The 21,581-nt window shown below is 39.2% G+C and overlaps 1 protein-coding gene across 16 annotated transcripts in view; it reads left to right on the top strand.

Annotated features, from left to right (window-relative positions):
• PEX5L (peroxisomal biogenesis factor 5 like) overlaps positions 1–21,581 on the top strand; it is a 241,674-nt gene that overhangs the window by 93,465 nt on the left and 126,628 nt on the right. The gene's annotated exons all lie outside the window — the stretch shown is intronic.

The raw sequence follows: 21,581 nt of genomic DNA, 5'->3' as shown, positions 1-21,581 counted from the left end.
CTTAAGCGTCTAAGAATTCAAGCCTTGTTTTTCTCTCTCATATATAATGACAGCAGCGGGCCACAGATGTCACGTGCTTAGTGCTCACCGCCTCTGCTGTCTTATTGTGATTCTCCACGTGGTGGAATAAAACATTGCACACAGAATGCAGACCACATTCAGCTTCCCAGAAAGTTTAGCTTCCAGTGAGCAGAAACTGAATTTCCATACCTAAATTCTATAGGAAAGGATTTGACTAATTGGACATGAGTTTCTGTTCTCCTCACAATAATTTACTGCAGGCTAATTATTACACATTTAAATACTTTGGATAAATGAATTAAAAGCCAGTTTTCCTCTTTATTCATCCAATTCATTAGATGATTTCATTTTAGGAAATGAGGAAGTAGATGTGATTAATTGTGCAACAAATGAGCAATTCACTCACTTATACAAGGAATAAGAATCTCTGTGCTAAGAGATGGAATGATTTGTTTCCCCACTGCCAAGGTGGCTGCTGGCCATACAGGGCATAGTGTTCATACAGTGCAAATGCTGATGATAGCGCTAATCTAATATAAAGATGCTTGCTTGAAATCCAGAGCAATCTTCATCTACCATAAATAGGAAAGTAAGCAGGATTCTAAAAGTAAATATAGTAAAATAATAATAACAACAATAATATTCAACTCATATAGTTCATTACTTTTGCAAGTGCTTTGGTATATGTTACGTCATTTGATTGTCACACAATGACACTGGATGTTAGTATTGTTACTATCCCCATTTTACAAATAAGGAAACAGGTTCAGAGGACATTACTGCATTGCTGGAGGACACATAGCTCATAAGTAGCAGAGCCAGAATTGGAACGCAGGCCTCCTGATGCCAAAGTAATATGGCCTTTCCATTATGTCTACTATATGTAACCTAAGAGGACAAAATGGAGAGAGGAAGAAAAGATCAATCTGAAAGCTGCGTCCTTTGGTTGTTCTAGCTCAGGTCACCACACATGCTAACTCCCTGTTCCATCAACAGGCAGCTGGCCTTGAAGGGCTGGAGCAGGGTCGAGTGTACAGGAGACTCAGTTGACAGGTGAACTCTGTCCCAGTCCACTGTCTTCCATGTGTGCGTCCCAGTGAAGGCAGAGTCCTGGGAAGAAACCATCCGTCTCATGCGCCTGGGTCGAGAGAGGGAATCCGGGTGCAGTGGGAGGGAGGTGAGGACCAAAGAATTCAAGATAAAGGAGATTCCGCGCCTCCGAGTGCCTACCGGTGCCGCCGCCCCGCAGAAGCGCTGGGGCCTTGGACATGCGCGCAGCGGGCGCGGTCACAGGCTCCAGCCCCGCCCAGCCGCCTCCGCGGTCCCGCAGTGTTGTCGTTGCTCTGGCAACTGCAGACACATCCCACGCCAGAACAGCCGCGAGAGGGACATCGGGTTCGGAGTGGCCCTCCTCAGGCTCCAGGTGCAAAGTGCTCCAAAACAAAGCAGCAGAAATAGCAGCCACGAAAAGGAGCCCTAGGAGGAGAAATGAGGCCCAGGCTTCTTGGGAGAAGATGCAGAAAGGGCTGTCACAATTAATTTCAGTCCGGAGGCCAGTTTCTGGAAGGGTTCAATAGACTAGAAGTACATACAGACGGCAACAGCTTTTCCTCCAGTGGTAAAAAGCAGAGTGAACTTTAAATCCAGATCCTCTTCCTCCAATCAACCTTTTCTTTGAAAAGCTGATAAATAATCTTTTCTTTTCTTCTTCTTCTTCTTTTTTTTTTTTTTTTTTTTTTTTTTTTTTTTTTTTTTTTGAGGAGTCTCACTCTGTCACCCAGGTTGGAGTGCAGTGGCGCGATCTGGGCTCACTGCAACCTCCGCCTCCCGGGTTCAAGCGATTCTCCTGCCTCAGCCTCCCAAGTAGCTGGGATTACAGGCGCCCACCACCACGCCTAGCTAGTTTTTGTATTTTTAGTAGAGACGGGTTTTCACTGTGTTGGCCAGGCTGGCCTCGAACTCCTGACCTCGTGATCCGCCCGCCTCTGCCTCACAAAATCCTGGGATTACAAGCGTGAGCCACTGGGCCTGGCCAAATAATCTCATTTTCAAAGTGAGAAATATTCTATTCTTATAACTAGTATGAGCTGTGTTGGAAAGTTTTCTACTCACTCTTTTCTACCAGGTTAATCAATGTTGTGGGTAGGAGCTTGGATTTTGGCATCGCACAGACTGGCGTTCAAATTCACACTATGCTATTTATTGACAGTGACTTTTGAACAAATACCTTCCCTGATTCTCAGTCCCTTCATCTGTGAAATGGGGGAAATGCCACCAACCTGATAAAGTTATTTTGAGAATTACATGAAGTACTGAATGTTGAATGCTTACTATAACATCATGGTGAATGAAATAATGCAGACACAAAAGGAAAAATACTGTATGGTTCCATATATATGAAGTACCTCGTAGAGAATTTTGAGCTGAGGGGAAGGGCAAGAGTTCTTGTTTAATGGCTGCAGAATTCCAGTTGGGGGAAAGGTGTGGAGATGATCACACAACAATGTGAACGTATAAATGCCGCTGAACTGTACATGTTTAAATCGGCAAAATGGTAAATGTATATTATGCATATTTTAACACAATAAAATAAACAAATTTTAAAATGTTTACAGTAGAGCTTGGCGCACAATAAATGGCTCTAATCTTGTGCCCCACCCTTCACATACTTCTATCACTTGCTATTATTTGCACTGTATTTTATCCACTGTGTCTGCCACTACTGTTACATTTCAATCTTCTTGAAAGTGAAAGACCACTGGTTATAGCTTATTCATCTTTTCTACCTCTGGCCTACCATAACGCCTGGCACATGTTAAGCACTCATTAAATGATTTGGGGAAAAAGAGGTAGCTCAAGACTCTTCCCCTCCTGTTTCTTACATTTTTAAAACCTCTCAACATTGTAAAAGGTCACTTATTTCTCTTTTCGTGCTAGAAGATCCTTATTTTGGACTAAAATGGTAAGTTCACACTATTGTACCAATGTATTATTTAAGCTTCAATAAATGAAGGAGACATTTCTCTAAATTAGGCCTCTGAGGATTGGATCCATGTTGTTCTTAAGGAGTTACGTCTTGCTCTAAATATACAGGCAGAGCAAAAGTGGAGCATGGGTTGCTGTTCCTTTAGAGGGAAATTAATGCTGTATAGAGTATTCTATATCCAGTATATAACTGGAGCCCCACATGGTTCTCTCTTCATGCAGTACCATTTCAAAGAAACAGTAGCCAGATGGCATAAGCTTTGAAGAAACTGTAGACCATTAATGAAGTTTCCTGATAGTGGCAACTAAGGGGATCCCATAGCACTTCATGCAGAAAGTCTCTCAAAAGCTTTCTGTAGGTCTCTTTCCATCTCATTAAACGTCTCCACATCCCCCAGCGCCCCCCCCACACACAGTAACTGCTCAATTCAATTTCACTCTTATCTCTCTCTCTCACCACCTCTTTCTTTCTCTTCCCAGCTTTCTCTCTCTCTTCCCACCTCTCCATCTCTTTCTTTCTCTTTACCCATTCCTCTCCTCCAAGCTTCATTCTCATCCACCCCTTCCTCATCCATGCCATGCTGCCATGCCCACTTCCCTGTCTGCAAAGTCCAGGCTCCTTGTGTCTGACTGTTCCCTCTGCACACAGTCCCTAGGAAGCATAATCAGGTCACCTGCACTGACTAGTACCCAACAAGAACCAGCACATAGTCCATCCCTCTTCCTGAAATTCTGGTAAAAAAATAAATTAAAATTTTGCACCTCATGTAATGCTGAGGAGCCCCTATGTCAGCATTTCTAGGATGTGCTCATTGAGAACTATTTGGCTGTCATCATATAACTTTCCTTTTATTTTTATCCACCCTCATTTATAGGACCATAAGTTGATCAAAATGATACCAACTCATTTTTTCTCTGGCTTTCCTCTGGGTTCATGTCTTCCAACTTTGCATGATGTACACCACCAGACCTGCTCTTCTCAGGACACTCACCAAGGGGACCTGGCTATTCACACCTGTCTGCTCACTCAGTGGGGGGCCTGAGTGCACAGCTGTAACCTCTTTATGGCTTATGAACATGCTAATTGAGGCACTTGGCTCTAGGTAATGAAGAAGTCTAGGAATGTGAATTGGCAAATCATTTGACTTTGCTCCTTTGTAAATGAGGGGCCTAACTGGGCTATATGTTCTAAGTTCTCCTCTGGGCCCAGAAGTCTATGTATCTGTAGTTAACACATACATTACCCCTAAAGCCCAGTTTCCACTTGCTTCAGACTTTCTTTGAAGCTTTAATTCCCAAGACCTATTTTATTTCCTCTCTTCTGAACCCTCTGAACATCTTGCTTTAGTTTAAGGCTTCAAGAATATCCATCAATACAAATTACAGAGCCCACCCCCTAGAGTTTCAGATTCAGTAGAGAAATTGCACTTCTGACAAGTTATCGAGGTATGTGGGTGCTTCTGGTCTAGGAACCATACTTTGAGAGCCACTGGACTAAGAATTTTGAGAAGGCTTTACCAACACTGTCTTATAAGAGGTATCAATCCTGTTTTTCAGAGCTGATCACTCCTGGTTTCTTCAGTAAGCATCTTCATTTCAAAGGATGCCTACTCAATCAAAAATGAAGACCATGTAGAAAGTCTAATTTTCAGGACAAGGATACTGAAGTGTAATTTTTAGGTGCAGTGAATTTCCCAAAGGAATTCAAAAGGCGTAAATTTGTGAGGCAGAGTTTCAGCAGCATGATGCAGTCTTTTCCCAGCCCCTGAGCCATTTACTAGACCAGGTCATCCTTTCAGGGCTCGTGTTTTATGCTCCTTGTGAAGAAAATACTTCTGACAGTTGCTGCCTCAGAACTTAACCTCTAATGCAGTAAGTGACGGTGCACTGAACTCCAGAAGAGATTTAAGACTGGGGTCTAATGGCTTAAGACAATCCAGCACTGGTCTCACACCCTGCAGGAAGCAGCAGCTGCAGGTCTTAAAGCATTTACAAAATGCAGCATGCCCCCAAAGTCAGTTTCCAAAATGAAGTAATGTCATCCATAAATTTGGAACACTTTAAGAAAGGAATTGACAGGTTATAGCCAACATTCACATCCTCTCCTTGAGGCATGTCTATGTTGAGAGTTCCTTTGCCTCACTTAAAATAGTTATCTTTTTCATTGTGTTCCTCTGTGATATTTTCCCCGTGATATCCCGTGTTCCTCTGTGATATTTTGTGTGGATAAGTTAATGAACCTTATAATGCCAACCCCAGTGGATGGATGCAGACAGTTTTGTTAAACACGCTATTTCCCTTGCCCACCATAGTGTTAAATGATAGTTTAGAGGTTTGTATTCATCATGCTGATCTAATTATACTAAACAGCTCTTGTTAAATCTCCAGAGTAACCAGATTTCAAGGCCTTTTGTGCAGATGCACAATTTTGAAGGGATTAACAGATTAAATACCTTCTAACCTCTCATCTATGTAAGTTAGTAATGGACAGGGTGCCTTCATTAGCATCTCAACTCCATTGAACCTAGTGGGGAAAAGGGTGATCAGCCAGCCCACATTTTAATAGATGAAAGGAAGAATTTCTTGCCTAGATGACATGAGCAATTTTATCTCTATGAATCTCCATTTGAGAAGGTGTGCCGCATTTTGCATGTTCACCTCTGCAGAGTTTACCTTTAAGATGTTTACCTCATCAGAATCCATTTTTATAATATTTAGTATGCCTTCTGGTTCCATAATTGTATGGTGTTAGTGAGAGTGATGTTGGAGGTGGTGAAGGTAGTGGTGACAGTGGTGGTGGAGGTAGAGATGGAGGAGGTGGTAGAGTCGATGGAAGCGCTGGAAGTAGAGGTGGAGATGGTAGAGGTGGTGCTGCCAAGCAATGCTAGAACTGGTGGATCCCACCCCACTTTCCAGATGAGGAAACTGAAGCCCAGAGAGGAGACAACATTATCATTTCACACAGGAGAAACATTTCTCTGCCTCTTTTCTGTCCCACTTGCACAAAACCTGGTTAATATTGGGTAGTCCTAACAAATAATACCAAAACTCTTGAACTAAGGTTCCAGAGTTACCAAATCCTTACAACCAGGTACTCAGAAAAAATTAGGACATTCTGCTTTCCCCAAGCCAAAGAGCTGACCTGACTTCTACCTCATCAGGCTACATGTGTCCTATATACACTGCAAGGGAAACCCCAAAGCCTAGGTTCTGTGTAGTTGGAACTAGGGAACACACTGGTCTTTCCTGGAGAAATAAAATTAAGATGATTGGTCATATTATTATGGTTACATGAAAGGAGGCCAGAGTTGAAAGATGATAAGTGTGCTTGCAGGCAAAAATGTCCAGTGCTTCTCAGAGGCTATTTTTTTCAATAAACTTTTTTTTTTATTTTGGAGTAGCTTTAGATTTACAGAAAAGTACAAAGATAATACACAGAGTTCCCATGTACCCCGCATGCTGTCTCTCCTGCTGTTAACATCTTACATTACTGTGGTACATTTGTTACAACTAATGAACCAACCTTGGTCCTTTGGTACTTACTATTAAGTAGACTCCACACTTTGTTTGGATTTCATCTGCAGTTCCCTAAATATAAAACAATATGAACTTTTTACTTTTGTAACATGGTAAACTCCATCACACAAGATGGCCTGAAGCTCCTTAAGGGTAGGCTCTAATTATATACATTTTTTCTTATTTCTTTTAGCACCTTGTATATGTGTGTATATATATATATATATATATATATATATATATATATATATATATGGGGCACAATAAACGTATTGACTGATTATGCTACTCTAATACCCCATTGATTCTGTTTTAGTACAAGATAATTCACCAACCTCACTCAGTTTAGTAATAGTTCTATATACCTAGAATATAAACGAGTAGCAAAGGTTACTCATGCTGTCATGTAAGCTGTCAAATGTATTCCTCTTACTTTTCTTTTCAGAAAGCCCAGACTAAATCTCAGAGCTGAAGATAGTGGTGATAGCCATGGAGTAAAGGGTTAAGCTTTTCAAGGTGATGCTAAAGAGAGCTCAACAGAGAAAGGCTGGTGGCTCAAGAACCCCATAAATCCCTGCTCTGCTTGACTCTTCTCCTTGGTGACTAGGCTCTTGGAGAGGTACATGGCACCCTGTCCCTTGTCTCTAGGGTACCTACACATAATTGTGTCCAGCCCTTCTAGCAAAGGCCTCATTTTTTCAGAACTCAGCTTCCTTTACAAATTGAAGGTTTATCTGGAAAGTTAACAGGGCAGAATTAAGTTACTCAGAACCAACATAAAGGAGAAAATATAAGACCCAGAGCTTAAGTTTAAAATGAAAAGCAGCTCCTTTTGATGAAATAATAATAGCTAACATTTCCTAAATGCCAGGCACTATTTTACTGGGTTTATTAACTCACTTTATTTTCTAAGAATCCAAGAGATAGGTTTTCTCTTACATATGTAGAAACTTCTTCTATTCCTTTGTCTTCCACATGTTCAAGTACATAGATGAATCCCATCTGACATATATTAGTATATTGCATCTTGAAAAATAAAGTACATTGACAGCATATGAACCTGATTCCAGAACCCTTGAAAATAATGACAGGAGAAAAATATAATCAATAAGGAATCATTTGGCTCAACTCCACCACTCTCACTACCCTATCCCCATCTCCTTCTTACCCACACCGACAGAAACACACATACAACATACAGTGGACTGCCATGACAGCTACTGTCTTGATTCGTTTTGTGTTGCTATAACAAGATACCTGAGACTGGATAATTTATAAAGAAAAGAGAGTTATTTGGCTTACAACTCTGGTGGCTGTGAAGTCCAAGAAACGTGGTGCTGGCATCTGCTCAGCTTCTGGTGAGGGCCTCATGCAGCTGGCAGAGAAGCAGAAGGGAAAGTGGGTATGCCAAAAAAAGAAAGAGCCAAAATGAGGAGGAACTTCACTTTATAGCAACCCATTCTCACACTAACTAATCCAGTCCCATGTGTGAGAATTCACTATCACAAGAATAGCATCAAGCTCCCCATGATGGTGGAGGCCCCATGGTCCAGATGCCTCCCATCAGGCTCCACCTCTTAAAAGTTCCACCTGCAACATTGCTGCCCTGGGAATCAAGGTTCCAACGTGAGTTTTGGTGGGGACACTCAAACCATGCAACTACCAAAATAATTGTGACTACCTGCAAATTTTTATAGATAGGAAAATAATTACTTGGTTAACTCTAAAAAACATGTATTTCTCATTATTAAAGTGATATATGCTCATAGTAGAAAATAAACAACAGAAAAATACAAGTTTTGAAAAGAAAGCGAAAATAACCCAAAAGCACATCCCGCATGGGGTGGAGGCCCCAGTGGCCCAGATGCTAATGGTAGAAAATAAATAACAGAAATATATACGCTCGTGGTAGAAAATAAGCAACAGGAAAATACTTACAAGTTTTGAAAAGAAAGCAAAAATGATCCATAAGCACATCCCACAATGCAGTCATTTCTACTATTTTGTTGTAGCTCCTACAAATCTTTCTTTCTTTGTATATATGGTTTTCTTTCATTGAAGTCACACTGCATGTACACTTTAATTCTGAAACTTTTTTACATAGCATTACACAGTGTCTTTTTCCCATGTTATTATAAATTATTCAAAAGTATCATTTTTGTGACTAGGGTAGCATGTTTCATATTGTAAGTCAGGACTCGAGTAAGTCTGCCCCTCTGCCCCTTTGCCACTACACTGCATGCAACTCTTTTTTTTTTTTTTAATTCTCATATAATGAAAAGATCATACAGGCCTTCATAAGCTTGGTTTCACTTCTGGGTTTATTCATGGCCAAGTTATTTCTGCCAAAATCAGGTCCTTTTTTATCCAAGATGCTTTAATATTGACATCTGACCATTTATAACAGGAAGGCACATAAACACAGTGACTCTCTAATTTATCATACTGAACTAGTAAAAAGAAAATGCTTTTTAAAATACATTAATACAATCAAATGCTACCACATAAGGAAATCAATATTTTTGAGATGATAGTTTCCAAACAATCAGAGTATTAGTATTGAGCCCTTTTGTGTGTTCAGCAAAAACCCAAACAAGGAGAGTAATAAACGGCATAGGGAATACAAATTGATATTAGATTCATAATAATATTTTCTGGTTAGATAATTTATATTTGCTTGATGTTATGTCAATGGAAATAAAGTGGAGAGAGTATAGACTTTGAAAACAATAACTGAATTCAAATTCCAGGTTTGCCATTCTGTAATTTCATTTTTTACTAGGCAAGTTGTTTAACCTCTGAGACTCAGAGACCTCACCCACAAAATAAGGTTCACAGTGTCCACCTTATCGTGTCATTTGTGCTAAGGATTAATTGAGACAATGTGCATGAAGGTTCTTAGTGCATGGTACATAACAGAGGCTTCATAAATGATAGTTCTCACTACCATTTCTTTTCCCTAAATAGCCTGGTTTATTCAACAGACATTTAGCTTAATCCCTGGTTCAGTACACGTAATCTTTCCAATCCTCCTTCCTTCCATATGTATACATAGATCTTGCCATATCCACTTGTGCAGAAATGTGCTATATGTAAATGCAAATTTTACTCTATGAAAATACATATAAGATATCCTCCAGAGTAGCAGCTATTCATATGCATGAATTGTATGCCAACCTGCTTGATCTGGATAGAGTTGGTGCAGGCTGGACGTAACAGCAAGCTGGCTGGAGCATTTGCTCTGCTCATCAATCGCCAAGCCAAATTCGGCAGATCTGCCTGGCTTGTCAGAGAGGATATCCCTTTCTTCTTTTGTGTCCCATTGGGTCTTCTGAGTCCTGGCACAACCTTCCCAGCTAGAGAAGTGTTCTGCCATCAGGCATGTCAGAGTGGGTCACAATTCAAACATAGGGAACAGACTGCAATCTAAAGCAGTGCTACTCAAGGTAGTCCTAAGACCAGCAGATGAGCACCACCTACAAGCAAATTTGGGGACTCTGCAAAGGCCTACTGAATCAGAATATCTGAGGGTGAGGCTCTTCAGGTGAGCCCGATGCTTGCAAAATTTTAATTTAAAGTGAAACTTCATTCATTCAACAAATGTTAATGGAGCTCCTGCCTCTCTCCCCATCACTCACTTGTCACCAAAAACATTGACTTCCTTGCTGAACCTTGAAACAGGAAGAGGAAAAGTAAAGATTTTTGATGTAACTACCCAGAACAGTTAAAATTCCATTTGTATTTCATCAGTGTTCCTAGTTCCAATTTTCAGACTAGTTTCCAATGTCTTTTAGAATTTTAAACATTCAGTTAAAGTGCTTGCTTTTTAGCAATAGAAATTTCACTGGTATTGAAATTAGTTTTCTCAAAAAAAAAAGAGAATTGTATATGACTCCATTATCTCCAGTCACTTCATCTAGGACAAGCTTCCCCGGAAAATGCCAGCATTAGCAGCATGAGCTGGTGCTGTGGATGATAGCTTTGGCACAGAAGGCACATGTGCATATAGCACTTACACAGCAGGTGGCCATAATCATTTCCATGACTGGCTGTCGATTTCCTGGTAACAAGAGTCGCTTAGGTACATGGGCAGGACAAACACACATGGTCCAGAGCAGCCATCAGTGCTAAAAACAATTCAAGATATATGTGGATCAAAGTCAGGGGTCATTCATTATGTTAACTGAAATAGGCCAGGTGCAGAAAGGCAAATACCATGTGCTCTCACTTATATGTGGAATCTAAAAAAATTGAACTCATAGAAGCAGAGAGCAGGATGGTGGTTACCAGAGGCTGTGGGTGTGGGCTGGAGGGAGTTGGGGATATGTTGGTCAGAGGATACAAAATTTCAGTTATTTAGGAGATCAGGAGATCTATTGTACACCATGAGGACTATAGTTACAACAATGTATTGTATTCTCAAAAATCTCTAAGAGAGTAGATTTTTAAGTGTTCTAACCACAAAATTGCTAATATATGAGGTAATGCATATGTTAACTAACTTAATGAAGCTATTCCACAATGCATGCATATTTCAAAACATCATATCGTACATGATAAGTATATGCAATTTTTGTCAATTTAAATAATTATTAATTTTTTAAAGTCTGGGGTCATGAATTACTTCATCAAAGGTATCTTTTAAAAAGTTAAGAATGTGAATAGAGCTTAAATTAACTTTTATTTTTCCAATTTTAAATAAGAATCAAATCAAATAATATTTGAAATCCTATCTCTTGTGGCTTTTGAAATGTCTTATATGCATTTGCCTAGTACCCATTCCTCAGAATATCATGAAGCAGAATATGGCAATACTAAAACATTATTTACCTTTATTTTGTTTAAAACATGAAGATAGATCTTTTCTGGGGAGGTAGGGTTGTTTTGTTTGGGACTTTTTTGGTCTAATTTTAAAGCTTATCCCTGCTCATATATGAAACTCAAGCAAACATAAACAGCAAAATAAAAAGCAGTTCAAATTCACCGTAGGTAATTGCTGTCAATATTTTAAAAGGTATTCTTACATATATCTCTTTATAATCACACACACACACACACACACACACAACTTTATGTAAAAAGGACTATACTATACCTGAGGTTTTGAACCCTATTTTTCCCCTGCTCCCTATGTCCTGGAGATCTTCCAGTCTCAGTAAATATAAATATAATTTATCTTTTTAAATAGCTGCATAATGTTTTGTTTACTGGGTTATAATGTATGTATATGATATGTTACCTATTTATAGACAGGTATGTTGCTTCTAGTTTTTATAACTCTAAATAAGATTAGGATAAACATATCCTTGTACATAGAAATATTTGCACATTTCTAATTTTATCACTAATAGAAATAACTAGCAGTGAAATTAGTGATAGAAGGCCATATGCATTTAGAAGTTTGGTTCCATCAGCAATCTGCCATCCAAAAACACTGTCACACTTTTTAATCTTTGCCAATCTGATAGACAAAAATTGATAACTCATATTTATTTCTATTTCTTTCATTATAAATGAATTTAAAGAAAATTGAGTTTAGATACATGTGAACTTAACTGATCATCTCAGGAACCCTCTGGTTAACATTTGAGTTAATTGGGCTGTGCTGTATCCAATGAATTTTTCGTTTGTAAGCTTGGAAACATTGCCTCTTTGAACCTCTTTAGAAAAAAAATTATAGCAAGTTTCTCTTAAAAGAAACAGATAAGAATAATTTAAATACATCAGAACATACGGCTTCAGGCATCTTGTCATTTTTCTAAGATATTTATAATCTTGAAAAAAGTATTTGGGAAAAAGTCAAACTTTCCAATGTGGTTCTATCATTATAAATAATTGCGAAAAGCTATTTCGAAAGCAGACTGTGAAGAGATTAAAAGTCAGGAATCCTGGGCTCTCTGTTCCAAGTCTGCCCCCAACCAACTCAGTGACCTTATGAAATTGACTTCACCTCTGTGGTCCTCAGTTTCCTCCTTCAAAAAAAATGGAATGGATTGAATAGATGTCCTTTGAGGCCTTTGCCTCCTGAGATGTGATGATGATCTGCATTCTTAGGACAGTAGCTTTGCCAGGTCCATTATTGACAGAGGTCCCAATACTGGCACCAATTCGACTCTAGCCTTCTATCTTGAACACAACAATAGACACTCAGCTTAAATCTTGGTCAAATGCAATGAATTCATTTTTTATTTGAAAAACATTTAATAATCTAGACACGTTGGAGAAATGTATCATTTATTTCTGTATGTGAGTGGGTTTGTGTATGTGTGTGTGTTTTTTAATTTATTCATTTCTTAAACATTTCTTAGGTATGTACTGTCTTATAGGCTACTGCTGGAAATACAAGGCTGAACAGGACAAATATTTCCTTCCTCAAGGAACTCAATATCCAGTGGAGAAATGGACAAATAAGCAAACAGGGATTGTCTGAAAAAAACTGTGCTTAAATAGTAGCGTTTCTTTCTCAAAATTTACATTTGTATGAGGTGGCATTTTCCTTTACCTCCATGTTGCTACAGAGATAAAAATGATGAAAGGTTTAAGCAAGCATAAAATGTCTTTAGAAAAAGCACCAAATATTTGGACCTTTTTTAGAGTAAAATTATCCACTTTGAATGACAGATCCTAACATTTCCTCTTATTTTAACTGCTCAAATAGGATTTCAACAACCAGGAAAGCATGAGGCATATTTAAAGCCCAAACATGGTTATTTTGTCCTAGTAAGTTAGAGAAAGACCAGACATAGTACAGGACAAGTCTCAGGGGTAGTGCCAATCAATAAGAGACTTCTGTGGGTAGGCAAAGCACCATATTCATGGAGCACCACAAACTTCAGTTGTACTGACACCATTGGCCAGTTTCATGGATTCCAGCATGTGGGCAGAGGCTAGCACTGCAGAAGCCAGACTGGGTGATATCAGCATCCCAGGAAGTTGGAATTTTGCTACTAGGAAGTTATTCCATATATAACAGGAGTGCAGCTACTAATCTAGGATTAAGCTGAACTTTAAGCCTCTGGAAAGGAAGTTAGACACTGTCTAGAAAAAAGAATAAGGTATACAAAGCAGTTGATAACAGAAAACAAAAATCAAGAGAAACAGTTTTATGACCTAGTGCAGTTATTCTCAAACTTCTGCATGCATCAGAATCACCAGAACAGCTTGTTAAAGCTCATATTGCTAGACTCCCACATCTAGAATGTCTGATTCAGTAGGTTTGAGTGGGGCCGAAGAATTTGTTTTCAAAAAGGTTCCTAGGTGATATTGATGCTTCTGGTCCAGGAACCACACTTTGAAAAATACGTACAAAACAGACTAAGAGCTCACTCAGGCTTGGCAACTCAGACATAAAAACCTTGTTTTCAAAATTGGGAGTGTGAAAGGAAGGGGAATATGTGGAAGCCCGTGGTTTTAGCCCCAGCTATGTCCCGGTCTGATAAACAACAAGAGAACCAGAAAGAGCAAGATAGGTCTACGCAGGTCACCGGGACAGATTTAAAAAACGTGGGTGGGGACAGAGTGACTGACACTGGAGATGTGATTGGTTTGGGAAAAGATGTCACGGGAGTTGAAGGTTATCCATGATCCCAGTTTTAGGGAGCAGGAAGAGGCAGGGGCAGGGGCATTAGGCAGGAACTGATCTTAACGTCCACAGGGACTCGTAATCATCTCTCTGAACCAGGGGCGGTTGCTAAATGCAAACATGTGCCTGTTGTTTGTGTACACTTAAAGAGTAGTTCTATATCTAAATTCTGCTCCAAACTATAAGGTTTAATCCTATGAAATTACCAATATTTAACAGCTTTTGACTTATCAAAAAAAAAAAAATGGCAACTTCACAAGATGCAACCTAATGCAATATGAACTGTAAAATAAATGTAATATAGAATATGGACTGAAAATAAATGCAAAATTCTTTATACTTAGCTCTACTCTTTTGTCAAATAAATTTTAAATGAGGAATCAACTTTTAGGTTTTCTATATTTAGATTTAAGTACTTTGAGGATTTTTCCATCACAGATTTTCCATCCTTGAAACCACTTGCACAGAACTGACTCTGATCTGCTGCCCCCTGCTGTCAGCTAGGGAAGCAACCTGATTTTTAACTGTTTGGGAGGCTAGAGCTAATCCCTTAAAAAAAAATCAGGGTTTCTAAACATGTCAGTTAGGATTATCCCTTGGTTTAGGTAATCCTTGCCGGTACTTTTCTTCATTAGAAGATTATTGAGACTTGATGGAATAAGTCATTATCATGTGAGCCCTACTGGCCTGACATGTTTCCCTTTTTGGATATAACTTAACAGAGTTAGAAAAGAAGAATAGAATTACAGCTGGATTCTCAGTAACTCACACTAATGACAGGGACAGCTGTTTACAAATTTCAGTCATCAGACTAAGGAGAATGTATGGAAAGGTAATGGCATGGAGGGGCTTCAAGCCTGGATCTTGATGATTTTGCTGGAATGGGTTAGGATTTAATTGCCTTCAGCAAAAACTGGGGCTTGTGCTCCAGTAGTTTTGTTCTTTATGTGATAAAATGGAATGAGTATAAGCCAACTCTAGGTCTTTGCCCTCAATTTTTCTCTGTCACATCAAAAGGGACTGCTGGGTTTTTATAAGAATCACTGAGTTTTAGATCTAACACAGAACTGTGCTTCCGGTGGTAGGTGATGGTTGCTTGCAGGAAATGATGGAAAATGCTTAAAATTCAATCCAGAATCAGCTGGAGAGTTGAGATTGTAACTCAGATACACAACTGTTTAAATGCTGTCCACTGCCTACCCACCATTTGTTGTAAATGGTTTTTAAAGGCCCCTCGACACATTGTTTGAAGCTTAAGCTGGGAAGGAAGGGTGTGTGTCCCCGAGAGGCCCTAGCACTGTCTCAGTCCCCACCCTCAGCCATTTGTAAATGGCTCTTTGTCTCCTGGGACCCCCTCCAAAAGGGATGGGTACAGGTGTTCCCAGTTGGATCACAGGCTGAAAATGTTGAGAATGGCTATTCTGAATTATGGTTGTAATTTAATCTGGCAAATATTATTGAGCTTCTCTCTGTAATAAAGTAGGCTCTGGTGATGCAGGAGCATATAAGCCCACCCAAAGGCTCACAATCTGGCTTCCTGTAAGTGTGCAAACTGGTTTTACTCAACTATTACTGAAGTAAAGAGAATTGTTAGCAAATGTTAAACAATTATATGAAAGGAACAGGCAGATAGTCCCTGGACCCACTGATCAACCTTAACATAAATAAAAGTGGGGAAACAAGACCTGTGCATTCAAATGCATTGCCTGAATTGGGATGTGCTGGAAGCTTAACATACAGAGTGACTTTGAAAGATTTAGTCCCAGAAATATATACTTCATTAATAATATTTTATGATCACATATTGAAATGATAATTTTTGATATATTAGGCTAAATAATTACAATAGAAAAGAAAAATATTGGCTAAAACTTCCCCCATTTAAACAGCAAACTAGTGTGCTAGTGACATGAGCATTTGCTACAGTTTACACTATTTCTCATAAGATGAAAACCAAAATCTTTAACTTAGCTCGCAAGGTTACACAAACGATGGCAAAGGGCAGGTTTTGTTTGGTTTTGTTTTTTTAATGTCCAATTCCTTGCAGATTGATGATTTTATAAAGAAAATAACAATTAATTTTTCAAATAAATGAAATGAAAAAAGTCACACAAAATGCAAGCCCAATTTTATTATTAGTTTAACAAACATAAAATTACTTTGTGAAATGGCTACAAAAATTTCTACAATGTAGACTTCCAATTTTTATACTTGCCTCATCCCCAGTAAGGTAGCAAACAGTTCACAGTCCACATACCACTCTCTGAGTGACACAGGCTAGCCCCTGCCTACCTCTCCCTATCACTCTCTGCAGGCAGCCACACTGGCCTGTTTCCCTTCTTAGAACATGCCTCTCCCCTTACACTGGCAGGACTCCCAACCCCTCTGTGCCTAGTTAATTGTAACTATCTTTCAGATCTCAAGCCACAGCCTCTGTCTTTACCCTGAGAGCCTACACTTAGTCAGGGTCCCTGTCTGTGCTCCATTGTACCATGTGCCTCTCTTTATCACACGTTTCACCATTTGGAAGAACCTGAGTCCTTCACTAAGCTGTAAGCTTACGGTGATGGCATCAGTCTTGTTCACCAGCGATCCCAAATGCCTAGGACATACTACATGCTCAGTAAATACTTGTTTCATTAATAGATAATTAAAATATAATTTGAGCTCACAAAATTCAAACTTTCATTTTTTAACTGAGAAAACTAACTTCCAGAGAGTTTAAACAATTTGCTTAAAAATTCCAAGGACATATATATTCAAAACTGAGACCCGGATCTGCCTAAGTCCACACCATTACTTTTTTCCTAAACACACTAAAATGGGGCATTACCCAGAAATCATAAAAATTGTTTTGGATGGTGACCATTTCTATGAGTTGAAGCCATTTCCAAAATTACCCAGAAAGTTTACACGGTTAAACAATATTTTATTTTGTATCTACTCATTCATTTCACAGATATTTGTTGAACACCTACCATGTGACAGGCATTACTCTAAATGTTGTGAATGTGGCAGTTGTGGAGAAAGCCCAGGGTTTCCTGAACAGCCTCATTCTAGTTGGAGAGACAACAGCAAACATAGAAAAATACCCATAATTGGCAATAAGTCCTTTGCACAGAATTAGCACGAGATAAAGGGATGGAGGGACTTTGAACAGAATTAGCACAAGATAAAGCAAAGGAGGGCCTATTTTGGATGATGTAATCAGGAGGCCCATCTGAGGAGGTGATGCTTGGATTGACACCTGAATATGAAAAGAGGCAGAGGAGTTCTGGTGGAAGGCAGAAGGGACAGCAACTGCAAAGCTGTGAGGTTGGAACAAGCCTTAGTAAGTTCCAAGAACAGCAAGTGTGGCTGGGCAGGAGGAGGTTCTGACTCCAGGATGAATGAGAAAGTAGGATCCAATCTTGGCTGGCTGGTCCGAGGGCACTGATGTAATCGGATTTGCCTTTTCCTCTGGTTGTTAAGGAGAGCACTGTGGGGTCAGATGGAAACAGTCCAGCAGCAAGAGGACCAGTTCAGGAGTCCAGCTGAGAGATGAGGGCAGGGTAGCAGCAGTGGTGGTGGAGAGAAGTGGTCGCATTCAAGATTTATTGACTCTGCTGATGGATTGGATATTGCAGGTGAGGAAAAAAGAGAACTTGGGATAATTGCCAGGCTTTTTGACTTGAGCAATTGAGTGAATATTAGTGCCAAAAACAGAAATATTGGAAGACTCAGGAGAAACATTTGGAGGGGGGAGATTGGTTTTAAATCAAGAGTAAAGCCATGTGTGGAGTAAATAGCACACAGAGTAGACCACAGAGAGAAAACAATTTTCAATATGGTCCATCAGAAACCTTGTGATGCTGACATTTTCTCCAATAATTTTACCTGCACTTGTATGTTGTGGTATATTAAGTATGTGAATAAGAAGATTTGGCAGAGTATTAGAATAATTAAATCAAGTAATTGAAACATGAATACTGGCATAGAATATTGGTATCATTTTTCTTTGTTTTGCCTAATATCAAGTTAATTTTCCTAAATTTAGAGATAGCGAGTTAAAACTGTTCCTTCATAATATGTAGCACTATTTACAAAATTATTTGTTACAGCAATGATTCCGTGTCAAAATAGGAAATAATCTAAATTGTCATCAATAAAGTAAATATAATCTTATAACTGAATATTATTATGCAGATATAACAAAAATAAATTCTTTATGCACTGATGTAGGAAAATCTTTAAGATGTATCCAGTAATAAAGGCAAAGTATACAATAATTGGTACAGTATGTTACTTCTTGTCATTAGAAGGATAGGATAAAAATATGTGTAGTATCTGTGCTCACTTGCATGGACATAAAGAAACTCTGGAAGGACACATAAAAAAAACTAACCACAGTGTTTATGGACAGGGCATGATGGACGGGTGAGCTAGGCAGATGGGGAGTAGGGGTGTGAGGAAGATTTTCTACTGGATGCCTTTTTAAATTTTTTGAACGCTATCAATGTAACACCTATTCAAAAAATTAAATTAAGAAAAATAACATTAGGCAGAGTTTAAAGAATGACCAGAATTATTACTGAAAACACACTGTGCTGCCAATAGAAACTTTTTAAGCAAGGCACTTCCACTGGCCTCTGAGCAACCTCCCTGGGAAAGGGAAGATGAGTTTCTGATGTGAACTCTTTCCTCCTTAGGACTTTCTAATTCTTACCTCTCAGATTCTGCACACAGCCTTCCAACTTGGGTAAGAAAGAGAGCTGAAATGTCTAGAATCTAAGATGAACGTGATAAATAAATAATCTTACTATATTTGCTTGATTGCTTTCTTCTTACTTTGCCAAGTTAAGTGCTTTGCAGTACTTTTTAAAAATTCATTTACTCAAAAAAAATTATCTCTTATGTGCAACATACTGCTCTATACCCTAAAATATAAAAATTAATGTAATTTCTGTTGACTCTCTTAATACACTTAAGGTATAAGGAGGCAAGGAAATGCCATCCTTTTTGCAGGTAAGTATATTTCCATGGTCCTAAGAGATTATTAGGATAATGGAAATGCAGGTAAGTATATTTCCATGGTCCTGGCCTGAAATGGCTCAGGGCTTAATAAGAACAGCACATGCAATTTGCCAATTTAGGAGGTGAAATCCACTTGCTTTCATTGCCTTTCTAGGTCATGATAAGGATCAAATTTCACTTTTAGAAAAGACAGCTTGTCTCTCTTCTTACCGTGAGTGTTTGCCGTGGTAAGAGTATGAATTAAATTATTTCAGCTTTGCATTTAGGTTTAAAAACATGCTTTCTCTCGTTTATTCATTCCAAAAACATCAATCCTCTCCCAGGGACTCGACATTGATGATAGGAGAGAGGGAGATATGAAGATGACTCTGCTTTGAACCCCGTCCCAAGAAGGTGGCATCTAGCTGGGGAGTAATGGCATGCCCATAAATAACTACAGTACATGGCAGAGATGATCAGTGTCTTAGGAAAGGTTCAGATAAAGAGCCCTAAGGAGACAGGTATCAGCTGAGCTAGCAAAGCAACAAAATCTCATCTCAAGTCCCAGGCAAATGTCACAGAAGTGGTCTAGGTCAAACCTATCCCCGATACTGAAGCCTGAAAACCTAGTCTGAGAGCGGCTTTTCAACCCAGTGTTCCCAGTGTGGCAGCTGAAGGATATCTCTTGATTATATATCTTAGTTTTGAGGTTTTTCTAAGTCTGTGAAGTACATTGCTCACTCTGATGCCTGAGTAGGTTTTGATATTCACTGCCGACGTAAACATGATTTCACCTTATTAGAAACAAATTTAGTTCCATTTTTTCCTGCAAGTAAACAAGGTCAATAACTCTCGTTAGTCCAGTCGCATAGATGAAACTCAGCTAAAACTTCTTAAAAATAACTGCTGATACTTTTTAAACACTTACTGTGCTTACTTTATAAGCATTGCTTCATCTAGTTCTTATGTCAGACTTAGAAGTTAGACAGTTATTACTGTGCTCATATTACAGATGAGGAAATAGAGAAATAAAGAAATTATCTATAGTCATACTGCTACTAAGTGGGAAAGCTAGGAGTTCAATTTTGATCTGTGTGATTTCAAAACCATGATCTTAAGCCTTATGCCCGTGATTTTCAAATGTTAGCATGCATAGAATCACTTGAAGGGGTTATTGAAACACAGCTTGATAGCTTCACCCCTAGTTTCTAATTTAATTGAGAGTGGGCTATAAGTATTTGCATTTCTAACAAGTTCCCCTATGATGCTGATGCTGAGGCTGCTGATGCAGGTGCTGCATTTTGAGAAACTTCTACCAATGGTAATTTCCCCAGTGTTCTTTGGAGGAACTTGAACCCAATCTCACTGGATAAATATTTATGCCAATTCTCCCTTTATTAGAATAATCAAGAATTCACTTGAGGGTGTTTTTTGGTTTTTTGTTTTTTTTTTTTTTTTTTGAGATGGAGTCTCGCTCTGTCGCCCAGGCTGGAGTGCAGTGGCGCAATCTCGACTCACTGCAAGCTCTGCCTCCCGGGTTCAGGCCATTCTCCCGCCTCAGCCTCCCGAGTAACTGCGACTACAGGCGCCCGCCACCAAGCCCGACTAATTTTTTTGTATTTTTAATAGAGACAGGTTTTCACCGTGTTAGCCAGGATGGTCTTGATCTCCTGACCGCGTGATCCGCCCGCCTCGGCCTCCCAACGTGCTGGGATTACAGGCGTGAGCCACTGTGCCTGGCCCACTTGAGGTTTTTGAACAGACTGACTCACAGAGAATTTAAAGCAAATATCCAAAATATTAAAATTCCCAATTAAATAATTCATTTTCTATGAAATGAATATGAAATTCTTTTTCATGAAAGGCAAGGCTGATCTTTCTACATGAATTATGAAGATTTTTAAATTAGTTGAATAACATTCTGATCACAGCTTATAATAGTTTCAGTGAATATTTTGTCCTTCAAACAGACATATGATATGAGAATTAAGAAAAGGGCTGGGCACAGTGGCTCACGGCTGTAATCCCAGCACTTTGGGAGGCCGAAGTGGGCAGATCACTTGAGACCAGGAGTTCGAGACCAGCCTGGTCAACATGGTGAGACCCCGTCTCTACTAAAAATACAAAAAAGTAGCCAGCCAGGCATGGTGGCCCGTGCCTGTAATCCCAGCTACTGGGGAGGCTGAGGTGGGAGAATCACTTGAACTCAGGAGGCAGAGGTTGCGGTGAGCCGACACCGTGCCACTGCACTCCAGCCTGGGCAACAGAGCAAGACTCCTTCAAAAAAAAAAAAAAAGAAGAAAAGAAAAGGAAGCACTGAAATTCTAAAAACAGCACTGGACAATCAGGAGAAAGCTATCTTCCTGGCACATTTAAATAAAGGAAGAGGTGTTTATCTTACATCCTGCTGTTGTCTCTTCCCGTAGCATCTTGTGCTTTCTCCTTAATGGCATTTACCATGCTTGAAATTATTTGCGTAATATCT

The sequence above is a fragment of the Pan paniscus genome, chromosome 2 (assembly GCF_029289425.2).
Source record: "Pan paniscus chromosome 2, NHGRI_mPanPan1-v2.0_pri, whole genome shotgun sequence".
Classification (NCBI taxonomy): domain Eukaryota; kingdom Metazoa; phylum Chordata; class Mammalia; order Primates; family Hominidae; genus Pan; species Pan paniscus.
Note: the sequence above shows the minus strand (reverse complement) of the source record. Positions and strands in the feature narration are given on the sequence as shown.